Raw genomic sequence first — 16,391 nt, 5'->3', positions numbered from 1 at the left:
GCTTACTTCACTCAACATAACTTCATTTCATTTTGATAGCTACCCTAAAGCAATCACTTACTTTAAGAAAATTATACTATTTGTGGAGCACATAGCAATTAACCAGGCATTGTCATAGGTGTTTTGTGTTTTGAGCCCCACAGTGAACTTGAGAGATTGGATTTATTGTTCTGATTTTTTGTATTAAAAAAAGAAAAGAAAAGATTTTATTCAGTTCTTTAAATAACTAGTCCATGTTTTTCTTCTCATTGAAAAAGTTTTTAATCAAATATATACATAATTAACTTGACCAAAATGAAAAAAAATATTTTGTAAATGTGTCATGGGTGACAGAACCTTACTTTTTTGTAGAGGGCCTTGATCTGAATAAAGTCATGAGTTTTTCAGTAAAACTCCACTGTGTTTCCTAGCAACTTCTTGGTGGAATGGGTTAGACAGATAGATGGTCTTTGAGTTTGTTCATGATTCCATTCACCTCGTTAGCTGGAATCACCATCGCAGTTCGTAAGGGCCTCATGGGTACATCATTAAAAGTCCATCTGCCTCTCAGGCACATGTCACTCTCCTCCTGCACCAAGTACTGGAACTTCAAGGTTGCTTTCTCATAGAAAAATTCTTCCTTTGCATTTGCAAACATTAGCTCATCTTCTTTTGGTTGCTCCATTTCTTCTTGGAGTTGTTTTTTCCTGCTTCCACAAATGTCTTACTAATCAGAAGGTAGAAGTAACGCTTCTCACATGGCTGATTCATTTTGTGTGCCTCAGCCAGTCCTTTCTGCCATTGCTGGTGCATGGGCAGGGTGATCTGTGAAGGGACATTAATGAATCTTTCACTTAGCAGCAAGCCCAAGGGCTTGGTAGGGTCATTTAAAAGTCTGTCCAGCTGTTCAGTCATGGTCTTTTCACAGTTCTTCACACAGAAGCTTAGAATCAACTCTTTAATTTGTTCAGCACACTGGGTACATTTTTGTTTGGTTAAATTTAAAAGGTTTCTGAAATCAAAAATCTCATCTTCATCAACATCGACATCATTATCACTGTCTTCTGAAACATCCATTTGCTTAATCATACTACCAATGTGGCTCTATGTATTAAGAGACTTTAGTTCTGCCATATTCACAGATGCCTTTAAGAAAAGGGAAATGCAAATCAAAACCACAATGAGATATCATCTCACACCCACCAGAATGGCCATTATCAATAAAACAGAAAGTTACACGTATGGAGAGAATGTGGAGAAAGAGGCACACTTATCCACTGTTGGTGGGAATGTCAAATGGTACAATTGCTGTGGAAGGCAGTTTGACAGTGCCTCAGGAAGCTAAGTATAGAATTGCCATATGATCCAGCAATCCCATTGCTAGCTATCTATTCAGAGAACATGAGGGCAAGGACACAAACGGACATTTGCACACCAATATTTATAGCAGCATTATTTACAATTGCCAAGAAATGGAAACAGCCCAAATGTCCATCAACAGATGAGTGGCTAAACAAGCTGTGGTATATATACATGATGGAATATTATGCAGCTGTAAGACAGAATAAAGTTATGAAGTATGTAACAACATGGATGGACATTGAGGACATTATGAACAGTGAGATTAGCCAGAAACAAAAGGACAAATACTGTATGCTCTCACTGATATGAACTAACATTAGTGAATGAACTTAGAGAATTTCAGCTAAGAACTGAGACCATTAGGAGATAGAAATAAGGCAGATATTGGGTAATTGAAGCTGAAGGGATACAGATTGTGCAACAGGACTGATTGTAAAAATTCAGAAATGGATAGCACAACACGAACTAATTGTAATACAATAATGTTAATACACTGAATGAAGCTGAATATGAGAATGATAGAGGGAGGAGGGCTGAGGGCACAAATGAAATCAGAAGAAAAGGTAGATGATAAAAACTGAGATGGTATAATCTAGGGATGCCGACAGTGTACAATGATAGTGATTAAATGTACAAATTAAAAAATGTTTTTGCATGAGGAAGAATAAAGGAATGTCAGTATTGCAAGGTGTTGAAAATAGACGGTCATTTATATTTTAAAACTTCAAATTCTGTGTGAGACTAAAGCAATAAATGTTTATTTGGTACAAAATTGGTAATCTGACTAGTGCATTTCCTAATATAACTTATGTAGACAGTTTAATTGAACACTATAAGTACATGGAACCTTGAGTAGGGCATGAGAGTTTGTAGGTTTGCCCAGAGTGATGCCTTAATAAATCCTAGAGTGATTTGAACAGTGAATAAAAATGTATTTGCAAAGTCCCCTTGGGGGAATGGCAAGAAAAGGGGAAAATTCAACTTCCCGATGTGGAGGATTCTTGATATTTTCACAGGCAGTGGGGACAAGCAAAGCAACAGGCTTAGCCCTCCATAAAAAACAAAAAAAGAAAGAAAAAGAAAAGCTGGTGCAGTAATTTCTTAATTCCATCATAATGGTCTTCTGAAATGGAGTAAGCTTCAAATTCAACATTCACTTCCTCATCAATAATCTCGTCATGTTCATCATCTTCTTCATCACTGTCTTTATCCTCTTCATCCTCATCCTTGACTTCTTTCTCTTCTTCCTCATTGTGTTGAGCAGGGGCATGTTGCAGCCACGAGACCCCACTCTCTAGCGCTCACCTCCTAGCCTGTTATGATTTTTAACATACAAAATTGAGGCTCAGAAACTTTAAAGAAACTGTCCAAGACAAAACTGCCAGAAAGTGGCAGAGCAGACACTAAAAAGAGATCCAATTCCAAATCCTACCTCTCTTTCTAGCCTATGACAATGAAAGAGATATAAAATCCCAAATTTTGAGCAGAAAGCTTGGACAGATACTGTTGGAGTCTTGTTTATGCTGACATATGAATGCCTTGAAAATTTAGGCAATTGCTCTAACCAAAGTGGGCCCTCCTGACATGTGCAGTAGCTTAGATTTTTAACCTACAAGTCACCTATACCTTATTCCCCCATTTTTTTTCATACATTCTGTGACTAAGCATGTAATCAAGCTGTGCATGCTCAATAATCAGATCACCTTAATTACATCATTTGGGGCCACTATGCTCATTATCTTAAACCCTGCCCATCTTTTCTTTAATAAAACTATCCAAATTACTGCAGTTCAGAGAGACAGATTTTGGACTGCTGGCTATATGCTTTCCTACTGTGTGCTTTGAAACCCCAGTGTCTCAGGAACTGGTTATTGAGGGCATCAGGCAAAATAATCCACAGCCTTTGTCTGGTAACAATTTGGTGAACCAGATGGGATGAATCCATGAAATCTCTGGAGTCCCAGCAGAGCAGGTAAATTAGGTAACCAATCCTTTTGCATTTGCTGGACTGAATTTAGTCTAGTGGGTCAGCAACTGGGGTTGGTTCTCTGCTCTGCTGGCACTCCAGAGACTTTTGGCACCTTGAAAACCTTCAAAGAGAGAAACCGTTTCCAGTTCCATGTTCAGACATCTGACTGGGTGAGTGGGTCATCAGGGTAAGAGTGGATCAGGGAGTAAATATACCATTTGAGTCCCCTTGGCCTAGGCCAGGGTCATTCTTGCAGAACAATCTCCATTGCTTGACTTCTACACTTTCTGATTTGGGGTACCATACTATACAGGGTTTAAAGCCCTGACCTAATCCAACAATCAGTTTGTGTTTAAAAAGATTAAGTAGGCCTGTTTAATGTTAGCCTGTCTGTTAACCTAGGTACTATTTAATTGTTAATTGGTGTGCTAAGTGTTTAATGTCTCTTTGTTAATTGATGTGTTCTGTGTGTGTTCTCTATGGAGTTTGAGGCCCTGACCTAAATCTGTCTGACTAAACTCCTAAAAAAAAATGAGTAATCCAACAGTTAATTGGTATTTAATGAAATTAAGTAAATCTGTTTAAATGCTAGCTGGTGTGTTACCTAGGTATAGTAAGAGTTGATGTTTGTTTGATCGTTAATTGGCATGTTAAGCGTTCAATGCCTGTTTGTTAATTGGTGTGTTCAGTCTAGTTATTAACTGGTGTATTTCTGAAATATAATGTGTTAAGCGTCTGTTTAAATTTGTTGATTGGTATGTTTCTGCATTTGTATTGGTCAAGCGTTCCTAATTGGTTACTGATTATGGAAATTCTTTTGAAAAAGGAACCTTTGGGCTGTATTGAAATTTGAAAAGATTTTGGCTATGAGTCTATAAAAAAGTTTTATTTTTGTTATATAATCTAGCCTCAATATGATTTAAAATGAAAATACTACCATTATAAAGTTAAAAATATTACAGTTAGAATTGTTCTATCAAAAGGTTGAAATGTGATGAGATAATATATTCAATCCTTTCTTTGTCCCTCTCAAAAGTATTTCTGTGTTTCTGTTTCTTTTGTGATTAATTTTCTCTTTGTGTCTGTTTGCATTTTCAACATATATTCTCATACCCCTGATGGTAATAACAAATGAATAAGAAAATTCTTAAACAGCTCTATTTGAACTACTTAGAAATAATTAGATGTCTGACAAAAATTTATAAATTGGTACTTCTGAAGTAGAAGAGTAAAAAGAAGAAAGACTCTTGGAGCAGCAAGATTCAAAAATCTTAGTTTTGTAATCACTGTAAACAAACCTGGAAATTAGAAAGAAACTGCCTCTGGAATTTCCTTAAGGCAAGAGAAAACTGCCAAAGGGCTGCCTCTGGAGAAAGCAAAGACCTTTTCCAATGGTCCTAGTCACAGCTTTTAGTAAAATAAATCTAATAATTGGAAATAGTTAAAAGAAGGGCATAGGAACTCTCAAAATTCCACAGTCTTCACCTAAAACTTTCAAATCCAAACTCAGCAAGCCTGGTATATCTCTGCTTGTGCGACCTGTCTCTGCCCTAAGGCCCAACCATCTGAAGAAGTTATTGGGGAAGGGCTAGGCAAAGAAAAGATATGGTAATTATTTTTTTACTAGGACTGGAGATTAGAATTAGTAAGCATAAAAATGTTATAGAATAGGTTATGTTTGTTAATATTATTTTTTCCAATAATACCTCTGCAGTGGTAACTAGTAATCAGATCATTATTAACATATAAATAGCCTTGGGATAGGAGTAACTGAATAAAATGTGATTACCAAATTTCAGTGAGTGAATGAAAGATCTTTGAGAGATATGGAAAGGTTTTCCTGGATTGAGGCTTGTACAAATTAAACAATTGCAGTATATTTTCCAGAACTTGGTAGTCAATATACTTTTAAAATTGTTTTTGTTTTAAGATATTATGAAAACAAAGAGATTTTTTTGACCTCTCATAGAAGAATTTCATGATAAATTTTGAGTTGAACAAATGTGATTTTATTCTGCTTAGTGTGTTCTCCCTAACTTTATATAAGCTTACTGATAAAATAAGCTAGTATTATTAATACATTCTCAATATTCCTCTTAAAATAGTCTAAATAGGTTAGGTTACATGAACTGAGCAATGTACCTGGTAATCAAACTTATAAAAAGTATAATGAATTTTAAAATATGCTAATGCTTCAAGTATACCTTATTTAAGAAATTGGTTAAGTGTAGTAAGAAATATAAATGGATTCTTAATAACCTTTGATTACCTGGAATTTAAAGAATCTGGCTTTTGTTTACTTGGCCATTTGTTACCTCAGTATGTGAAAGAATTTGAATTTGGAATGGTTTTGTTAATGTCACTTAGAATATTTCTGTTAATAAGTGCTGTCATAAATAGAGAAAACCTAATTCTTAGCTTTAAAGAGTGTATATTCTAGTTAGTACAAGGGCATAGTGTAAGAGAGTAATAATGAAGGAATAAAAGAGCTGAAAAAATTTAAAAAGCAGATAAATAAAGAATGACCTAAGACCTCATGAAAGAAATGACTCTTGCAAGACCTTTAATAAGAAAGCAGCATTTAAATAAATAGAGCTCTGAGCTAGTTTTTTAGAAATCATAACTTGATTTTGTGAACTAACACATCCCTGGTATTATCAGGCATTTGGGAATAATGTTGAGAAAATTTTAAGCTTTTTCTGGATATAAATCCCTTAAATATTAAAATGCTGATTATATTTCGAACTTGGGGTTTTTCTAACCTTTGAAGGTACTGCTGAATTGGACTGAGAGATTTTAAGCATATTGTAAAGTAATTATTTGCGTGCTCTGAGTATAAAGTATATAGATATCTAGCTGTGTTCTAAACCCAAGCATACATTTCTTCCCTCTTCCATTATTTTGTAGTATGCCTGTCACTTCTCCCCTTCATGAATACCGTTATTGGAAGGAAGTATGCAGTTTTAAAAGGTTTGTGAATTTATTATCAAATATTTCAAAAACAAAAAAGATTTTGTGTCAAGCTGGGTATTCATACAAAACTGCAGTTTAGTTTTCTCCCTCTTAAAATAACATGGATCGTTAATCTACTCTTAATGTAAAGTTTTTTAAAACCTTTTTTAATCATCCTAGCACTCTATCTACAAAACAAAGATCTTGCATCAGAATAATGTCCTTGTTAATATCCTTGGCCTTTTTCTCCTTTATTTCAGAAGACAAGTCTTCCAACTGTTAAGGGAAAAACTATTACAAATAATTTGTTCTTTCACCTTGTGTAAATAATGTACTGAAATAGTTTAACTTATTGCATAGAAGGTGTTTGGGAAGTATTACAGTGGTTAAAAGAATTTTTCTATCCTGTTATTGATTAAATTTGTAAAGGTAAAATAATATTAGATTGCACAAAATTCCTAAAAACCTGACAATATTCTCACTATCCATGTTATATCCTAATACTAATGTATATGATGTTGAGCAATGGTGTGATGTTGTTAGAATAGTTTTAATTATTCTTAAATAACTGAGTGACATTGGCTCAGTGGCAGAATTTTCACCTGCCATGCCAAAGACCCAGGTTCAATTCCTGGTGCCTGCCCATACAAAACAAAACAAAACAAAACAAAAGGCTATAGATCATAGAAACAACCAAATTATCAGTTGTGCTGCTTTGCTCTAATAGTTCGCTGAAAGTATACATGGCCAGCTATAAGTCAAAGCTCCATCTGTAACATGGAAAAACTTTAGAAGAAAGGCAGGACAAATATATATATATTATATTTTATCTGTTAATTAACATAACCGGTAAATGTGTAAAAGTGAAGCAGAACAAAACCTCTGCTATGTTTTTGTAATATAAAACAATGTTTTTATTTCTGAAAGTAGCTTCATTTAAAAATGCTTATAAAAATTAAATCTCAGATTATAAGCTTTATAATCTTTAAATTCTGAAATGCAGGCAGTGCAGTGGTGGCTCAGTGGAAGAATTCTCACCTGCCATGCCAGAGACTTGCGTTCAATTCCCCAAGCCTGCCCATGCCAAAAAAAAGTCAAATTCTGAAATGCTTTGCTCTTTATATAACCTTGTAGCTCCCTGAAACTTTATCTGTGTAACACCTGAGACTCAGATTTAGTTTTCCAGCTCTGAGAGTCAGCATAAATCCATACAGCAACTGTTCAAAAAAAACAGAACTGAAAGAGATCAAAATCCAGTTAAAGATGTGATGAAACTGGTCTGGTTAAAACAAAGGTAAATCAATACACAAGGTGTGCCCGTTTGAAAGAAGTACATACCCTAGAAAAGCCATGGTTTATTTTTTGTTGTTTTGTTTGTTTGTTTCCTTGTTTTAGAAAAGCCATGTTTTAACCCTGGTCAATCTTGTGGAGGCAGCCATCTCTTTTAATCCCTATTCAGTACTGTAGATTAGAAACTTGATTAGATATGACACACCCAATTTGGGGTATTAACCTTTGATTAGAGGGAGATGTGACTCTACCTATTCCAGGTGGGTGTTGATTAGTTTACTGGAATCCTTTAAAAGAGGAAACATTTTAGAAAGAGCCAGAAGCCACAAGAATGAGCCCTCACAGTCAGAGACCTTTGGAGATAAAGAAGGAAAATGCCCCTGCGAGAGCTTCATGAAACAAGAAGCCTGGAGAGAAAGCTAGCAGACATCACTATGTTTGCCATGTGCCTTTCCAGTTGAGAGAGAAACCCTGAATGTCATTGGCCTTCTTGAACCAAGGTATCTTTCCCTGAATGCTTTAGACTGGACATTTCTATAGCCTGGTTTTAATTTTGGACATTTTCACAGCTTTAGAACTGTAAACTTGCAATTTATTAAATTCCCTTTTTTAAAACCCATTCTGTTTCTCATATATCACATTCTAGCAGCTTGCAAACTAGAACACAAGGTAAAGAAAATATTGTCTGCATTTCAACACTTTAACTTTTGCATGAGAGTAAATGAAAAATATTTTGTGCAAAATTTAAATTTTCTGTAGAACTCAAGGCCTCAATTTTGAGGCTTGCCCTTATGAAACTTATTTCTGTAATAGTAAAATGAACCTACTTATGATTAGTGCTTAAGAGTTATCTCCAGAAAAGCTCTGCTGTTGCTCAAATGTGGTCTCTCTTTAAGTCAAATTCTGAGCTTCTCCCCTATATAGGACATAAGTTCCAGGGATGTAAGCCTGGCACTGGCAGCTTGAATGAGTCTGGCCCTGGCATCATGGATTAACTGATCAAAAAGGGGTAAAGAAATAGAGTTTCCATGGTTAAGAGATTTCAAATTAAGTCAAGATGTCATTCTGGAGGTTACTCTTATGCAAGTTTCAGCAGATATTGCAAACTGCCACAATATGGCAAACCCCAACCAACAGTGTTCCCATAAAGCCAGAAAGATATCTTGTGCTCTATAAAATTTTACTTATTAAAATTGTTTTTCAGAGACTTGCAACCTCCAGATTGTTTCAATGCCAGAGAAGCTCTGAGATCCAGAGATACTATACTCTTCAAGAACAACAACTTGTTTCATTATTTCATCCCTTTGCCCCTTAATAACAATGCCCCTTTTCAGCCTTGAAGCAGTTAGAGAGTCATCGCCCAGGTATCCCTCAAGATTGAGAGATAATTATCAAATGAGAGAGAGGAATTGTAACTGAGAAATCAGGATTTAAGGGATGATTTTGATTACTCAATCATTAAGTAGATATTCTTTTTGTTTCCTGGTATATTGGAGTAGACAGAGGGAAATTTCTGAAGCCTCTAAATTGTAATCCATTTGCCTTAAACTCTGATAATGATTGTATAGCCCTTATCTTCTGCCCCTGTAATGGTAAAAACCTTGTGACTAATCTTCATTTGTACCCAGCTATCCAGTTTTTCAGCTTTAAAGTCTTGTAATTACTAAAAGATAGCCCCTAATGTTTGTTAATGAAGGGTCTTGGGTCAGCCCAGAACGAACCCACCCCAAATCTAAAGTTATCTTGATAACCAAGACTGGATGTAAGCAAAGTGAGTCCGCTGGACATGCGCAGTAGCTTAGTCTTTAAACTATAAGTCAGGTATACCTTATTCCACCATTTTCTTTCATACATCCTGTTTCTAAGCATTTAATCAGTCTGTGCATGCTCAATAATCAGATCACTTCTCTGCCTGTTTGAAAGGTTTATGTACCCTAGAAAAGCCATATTTTAATCCTGATCCATTTTGTGGAGGCAGCTGTTTTTTTTTAATACCTAGTCAGCACTGTAGGTTGGAAGCTTGATTAGATCACCTCCATGGAGATGTGACTCACCCAATTGTTTGGTATTAACATTGGATTAGAGGGAGATATGACTCCACCCATTCCAGGTAGGTCTTGATTAGTTTACTGGAATCCTTTAAAAGAGGAAACATTTTGGAAAATGCTTGAGAGGCATGTCAACCACAGGAGCCCACACAACCAGATACCTTTGCAGATGAAGAATGAATATGCCCCTGGGGGGAGCTTCCTGAAATGAGAAGCCAGGAGAGAAAGCCAGCAGACTTCATCATGTGCCCTTCCAGCTGACTGAGAAACCCCGAACTTCATCAACCTTTCTTGAGTGAGGGTAAGTCTTGTTGGTGCCTTAATTTGGACATTTGCATAGCCTTGCCTTAATTTGGATATTTTCATGGCTTTAGAACTGTAAACTTGCAACTTAATAAATTCCTTCTTTAAAAAGTAGTTCCATTTCTGATATATCACATTCTGGCAACTTGCAACCTAGAACAACCTCTAATTGCATCATCTGGGGACACTGTGCTCATTATCCTAAAGCCTGCTCATCTTTTCTCTAATAAATGTATCCATATTACTGCAGTTTGGGGGGACAGATTTTGGGCCACTAGGCCATCTGCTGTCCTACTATGTGCCTAGTAATAAACCCTTTCTCTCTTTGAAACCCTGGTATCTCAGGAATTGATTATTGAGCACATTGAGCAAAAGAATCCACAGTCTTTGTCTAGTAACAGTTATTCCAGGAAGCTGTTGGAAGGCTCAGGTCCTGGGGCATCAAAATTGAGAAGAGAAGGAAATGAAAGAAAATATTACACAGAGGGCTAAATCCTAAATGTACACTTCCTAACTGTATCAGAGAGTAGCTCTATCACATCAGTTACTTTTCCTAGAATACCATTCATTTTCTAAGTTAATGATTCCAGTTTGTTGTATTAATCAATCAATTAATCATTCTAATCAGTAAATTTAAAAACAAAAGCAAAAGTAGTGAGTGAGTCACTAGAAATCATCTTTGTCAAGGAACCAGTCATCCCTACTCTGGAAGGGACAGGGCTAAGCAGTAGGAGTTGCTTGTCTGAGGCAGCCAACTTCATGTGCCTGGGATGGCTCTTAAGAGAGCTGCAAAAGTAACACTCTTTTTACCATGTGGGTCTGGGAAAACTAATAAAGTGTAGATTAACTGCCCAAACTTGATTACTCCCAATGAGCCCAATGCCCTCAGAGAGAACCATCTCCAAGGATGTTTTCCAGTCCTCTAGCCTGTTTCCAAAGTATTTGTCATATAATTTAGTGGCATGAAAAATGTATTGGGTGGAAACTACATGAATCAATTTTTTGCCTATATAAAAAAATTAAAGGAGTAATACTGTGATCCTACACAACAGTGAAGGCCCTTTTGCTGTTCATTGTGTTTCACATTTTGGCCAGAGTTGAAGTCTATCCATCAAGGAACTTTTACCTACTTTAGGAAGCAGCACTGATCCTGAATCTTAACCTGAAGAAAGGTGTGTCCCTTAATAGATCTTTGGTGTCTCTAACACTGAATGGTGGTCACTCACATGAGTAAATTACATCTAATAATATGGACTCTTCATTTTATACATTCAAGAGAAAACTCTAAGGCCCTTGCTATAATAAATGTATTGATTTCTTACAGATATTGCACATGTATTAGAGATAAATAACTTAACTCAAGTTAAATACTCTTAGTTTCAGAACCAGGCATTATTCCTTTCTACAACAGGAGCTCCTAACTCATGACGATGCCATTTGGCAACCCCACTTTTGATGGCATGTATTGATGGCAAGTCCAAAGATAAAATTGCCAATTGAGTTCTTCCACTTTCATCTTCCACTTCATTGTGCCTTCCATCTCTTATTGTTTGTTTTCTAGGTCTTTCAATTATTACATATGGATGCAGGCTCATGGATCATTTGGCCTCCTTTTCCTGATTTAGGATTTAGCTAACACATTCTGAAATATAGGAAGGAAGAGAAATAATCATATTTTACTATTGGAATAATGGTAAGTGATCTGTTTTTCCTTTTACCAATTGGCTTTAGATTTAAATGGAATAATTCTTCCTTTAATTCTAAATCATTCCTTTATTCAACAACTTTCTATGATACTCCATGCACTGAGAATGAAGTAGTGATGAAGGAAAACAAGGTCCCTGATCTCCTGGAGCTTATATTATAGTGGGAAGAGACATAAAATAAACAGGTAAGCAAAAGAATGGGCGAAATAATTCCAGAGTGAAGCATGCTGAAAAGAAAACCAAGAGGAAAACATGAAAATGAGTGCCTACTTGGAGACAAGGCAGGATAACCTACATTGGGTTGGCAAGAAAAGTCTTTTTGACATCATGACCTTTGAGCAGAAACCTTAATGGGGATACAGAATGCGGCATGTAGAAATCTGCAAGCAAAGAGTCCCTGTCAGAAGGAGTAAGAAGTAAAAATGCCCTAAGGTAGGAACAACTATGCTCTGTGGCTGAAGTGGATAAGAAATGAAGATGAGAGATAGCCATAGGTCAGATCACATAAGACTAGTAAGATAATTGGATTTTATTCTGTGTGATGGGAAGCCATTGGAGGGCTTTAACCATGATCTGATTCATAAAAGATCATACCAGATGCTGTCCTGTAGCAAGAATGGAAACAGGGTGACCAACTGAAATGCTGTTACATTAATTTGGACAAATTTTTATGGTGTCTTAGATTAGGGTCTCATGGTAGAAAAGGAAAAGGTTGGTTAATTGATGTCACCATACTGGTTAGGGAGGCATAAATTTCAAAAATATTGATTTATTAAATGGCACAGTGTGAACTTGGGAAGGTGTCTACAGTGTCTGTTAGAGTAGAAGATAAGACCATCAAGATGGCAGAGACTGAAGTTTAAGATTATAATGTGTTATGTGGACATTTATACAAGTCATATTGTCAAACTATTTTTCAAGCACAGATTGTTTTTTTAGAAGATGTGAGCATAAATCATTGAAAAGTAGAACAGATTTAAATATACAGAAAAACTTCTGCTCCTTTGAGTCTCACACCTGTCATCCATGACATTCTTTTCTGCTCCTATCATCCAATGTTGTCCTGGTCATCACACACAATTCCTGAGACTTCTCCATTAGGCTCCACTGTTTCTTTTCCACCCCTACTCCTTCCACAACCCCTGATAATGCAAACATTCTCATGAACAAGTATTCTGATGTTCCAGCTTCCTACTTCCTTCACAGGGCAGGACAGTCAGGGACTGACACTGTCCCCTAAAGAGTTCACTCTGGACCAGAATGCTCATCAAACATATGAAATGTTTGGTTGTTTTTTGGTTGTTGTTGTTTTATTTTTGCACATGTATGTCTCTTGGTTGATTTATGTTGAGAATGAGCTTTCTCAATGAGATTCCAGAAAACCAACTGTTTGTCAGTCTAGGACATATTTTTATGTATTGAATTATGCCTCCCACAAAGACAAGTTTAAGTTCTAACCCCAGTCCTGTGTATGTACACTCATTTTTAAATAAAACTTTAAAAGTTCCTATTAAGATGAGATCACATCGAATTAGAGTTGGCCTAAATCCAATATGACTGGAGTTCTTATAAGCAAAGATAATTTAGACATAATAATATAAGTGAGAAGGATACAGAAGGAGACAGATTATCATGTGCTTAAGTCAGATATTGAGTTATGGATGGCTGACAAGCCACCACCAGAATGCTACAGACTTCTGAAAATGCATGGCCTGACAATACTTTGATTTTGAACTTCTAGTCTCCCAAACTGTGACACAATAAATTCTTATTGTTTAAGCCAAGCCATCTATGGCATTTGTTATAGCAGTCTTGGAAAACTAAGATATGTATTGTTCCTGTGGTCTTACATGCAAATTGATGGTGCAGTGAATCACTGAATTCACAGGGTCTGGATGGTGACTTGCATGTTCTATCCAGGTTATGGTTCTTTATAGCCAGGCTCAATCTCATCATTTCTTCAGGCAAAGTGACTGTGAGTTGTTTATAATTGTTTTTAGCATAGATCATGGCACTAAAATGGTCTGGAGTTTGGGTTTTGAAGTCTGATATTACAAAGGGTGATATTCCAAAGTCCTGGGGTTGAACGAAAATTACCACAGGAGAATTGAGGCAACAAAAGGGGGAAGGAAATGACTTTAGAGTGCCCTGGTGGGGAGGTGGTGCCCAATCTGGTCCAAGTACTCTGATATCCTATGCTCGCCTACACCCTGGAGATCATTAGTGGCCATTTAAGGCCTAGAGTTGGTTACTTAGCATTTAGGAATCTAATTTTAGAAATTCAGGCTCCACACGTGCTTGTCAACCATATTTATTTCTGATCAGCACCAAATGGTTTGTTAATTAGTATAATATAAGGAATGATTTTTAATTGCTGACATGACTACTATCCAATACATGTGGATTAGCTAGAAAAATTGACTTTTTTTCTTTTTGCTTTTTCATGAACTGGAAGAAGTTTTGTTACCTAGTAATGGACTTACTGCTCGATGCACACAGAAGCCAACACTGTGACACCAAGGTTTTGAGAAAAGAAAGAGTATTAATGTGAAGTTGACTGGCAAGGAGAGAGCAGGCAAGCTCAAATTTGTCTCCCTGATCTGAGAATTAAGGGACTTTTATGGTATGGAAAAAAAAGAAGTGGGGACAGTAATGGGGATTCAGGTTGATATATTTTGATTGGTTGTTTCTAGAGGTAATCTATATATGGTAATGATATGCCTGTGGACTGGATCTCCCTTGTTGAGGGATCCCCAGCACTTTATTTGCTTCTGATGTCTCCTCATCCTTGTAATGTTAGTTTTGAGGAAAAAGATTTTTGTTCCCAGTGTCTCAGGAGTCATCCAAAGGATAAGAATTTGTGTCTACACCTGTACCAGTTTATAACCTATGGCCAAGTTTGATTGCCTATAATATAAGATCAGGAAAGACTTTAGTTAAGGGAGGGGAAGAGATCCTGAAAACAGGTTTTGGCTTGAGCCCTGTGTTAGTTATGGCTATTCCCCCTGGCTTCAGTCTAGACATATTTGACCTTTATTTGTAGAACTTTTCCATTATAATCTGTGTTTACTTGAGTATTAGACTTCTGAGGATACTTCCTTCAACATCCATACCATTAGTATTTAAAGAAAAGCTCACACAGCCTCAGTCTGGGTCAAAGTATATCAATCAGAATACTGCCTGATATGTAATAAAAATGAATAATATGTTGAAATATAATACCTGTGAAGAAAGTTCAATGGAAGTAAAATTATTTAACCTGAAGAATAGGTTCACATCAGAATTCAGAGCTTTGGTTTTATTTAACCAGTATTCACAAAGAGGTGCCCTGAAATCCTCATAGAGTATACAAGACAAATTTAAGTTGTTTTATTAGAGATGGGTGATTTTGGACTGTATCGCTGCTATGTGATCTCAGTCATCCCTACCTCAATTGGAGTGCAGCTACATCTTAGAATAAAATCATATTACTAGATCAATATTTATTAGCCATCAGGCACAACAAAAATCATATTGCTTTTGTGGAAAGTTAAAAGAATTCCAAGTTCTCTGTTTATTCTGAGTACACCTCTAATGAGATGTCCATGAGATAACCATGATAATCCCAAGTGGCATACATTACTGATCCTCTGGTAGTGATATAAGATAAAGATAGCTGAAGGCCTGCAGGTTTTTGATCAAATTTTGCCTACAGAAGCCTATAATGTGTGTTCTTGATTGGAAAATGAATTGCCCTAAGAGTGTCGATTAGAATGGGCTAATACAGACATGTATATCATATCACCTTGATGTGCTAAAATATTGGAAATACAGTCACATTTCACCAATAAAGGAATATGTTAATTCTGAAAAGATTAAATAACAGAATTACATCAAACTAAGATAAAAGGAATCAGAAAATTCATCAAGTTTTGTCTTTTACATCAGTGATTGTGTTTTCTTCAGTGTTATGTCTTTACTACATCCAATGTAGATTTTATTCTATGTATATTTTTATATTATTTTTATGTTTTAGTTAGTTTTCTTCATATATCCATCCATATCTTACTTTATTCCCCATTAAGGCCAGCTGCCCCATTCTATTTCATATAAGATATATACTCATGTGTATATTTTATAACATCATGCCAATATCTTTGGAGAGAATTTTGCTTTTTGTTTCTTATAGAGAATTATCTGCAGAGATATACTTTCCTCCAAAGTTTTCTAGATATTCTTTGCCTTTTCCTTAAGCTATGGTATCTATATTATTGGATTCATAGTTTATTAGTTTTTGTCTCATTTCTTTTTTATTTTCTCAAACTTGAATCAGGAGAGAATTATTACTTTCTGATTCTGTTATCTGCAGAGATATACTTTCCTCCAAAGTTTTCTAGATATTCTTTACCTTTTCCTTAGGCTATTGTATTATTATTATTATTGGATTCATAGTGTGTTAGTTTTTGCTTTATTTGTTTTTTTATTTTTTTCAAACTTGAATCAGGATAGAATTATTCCTTCTTGATTTTGTTAATAGAGACAAAAACTCCAGCTCACTGATTCCACACTTGAGTGGTTTCAGTTTCTGAGACCTAAACGTGAAGGTCAGGTTGAAGTGGATGCCGCCTGGGTCAATGTGAAATGTCTAGGAGTTGGGTATTTGGTGAGAGAATTCACTTAGTGATGTTATGAAAGAAGCTGGATTTTGTCCTGCTTTGAATTTCAGATCCCCCCACATTAACAATGAATTTAAACACAACTTACAATTCTTTTTTGCAAAGTGAAGTATACGAAGTACTAAAC

The 16,391-nt window shown here is 35.9% G+C and overlaps 1 pseudogene; it reads right to left on the bottom strand.

Annotated features, from left to right (window-relative positions):
* Positions 1-430: 430 nt before the first annotated feature.
* On the bottom strand, positions 431-6,114 carry LOC143672101 (BRCA2 and CDKN1A-interacting protein-like; annotated as a pseudogene).
* Positions 6,115-16,391: the final 10,277 nt, after the last annotated feature.

Source organism: Tamandua tetradactyla, chromosome X (genome assembly GCF_023851605.1).
Source record: "Tamandua tetradactyla isolate mTamTet1 chromosome X, mTamTet1.pri, whole genome shotgun sequence".
In the NCBI taxonomy this organism is placed as follows: Eukaryota; Metazoa; Chordata; class Mammalia; order Pilosa; family Myrmecophagidae; genus Tamandua; species Tamandua tetradactyla.
The sequence above is the reverse complement of the archived record's forward strand: the minus strand, read 5'-3'. Positions and strand labels throughout refer to the sequence as shown.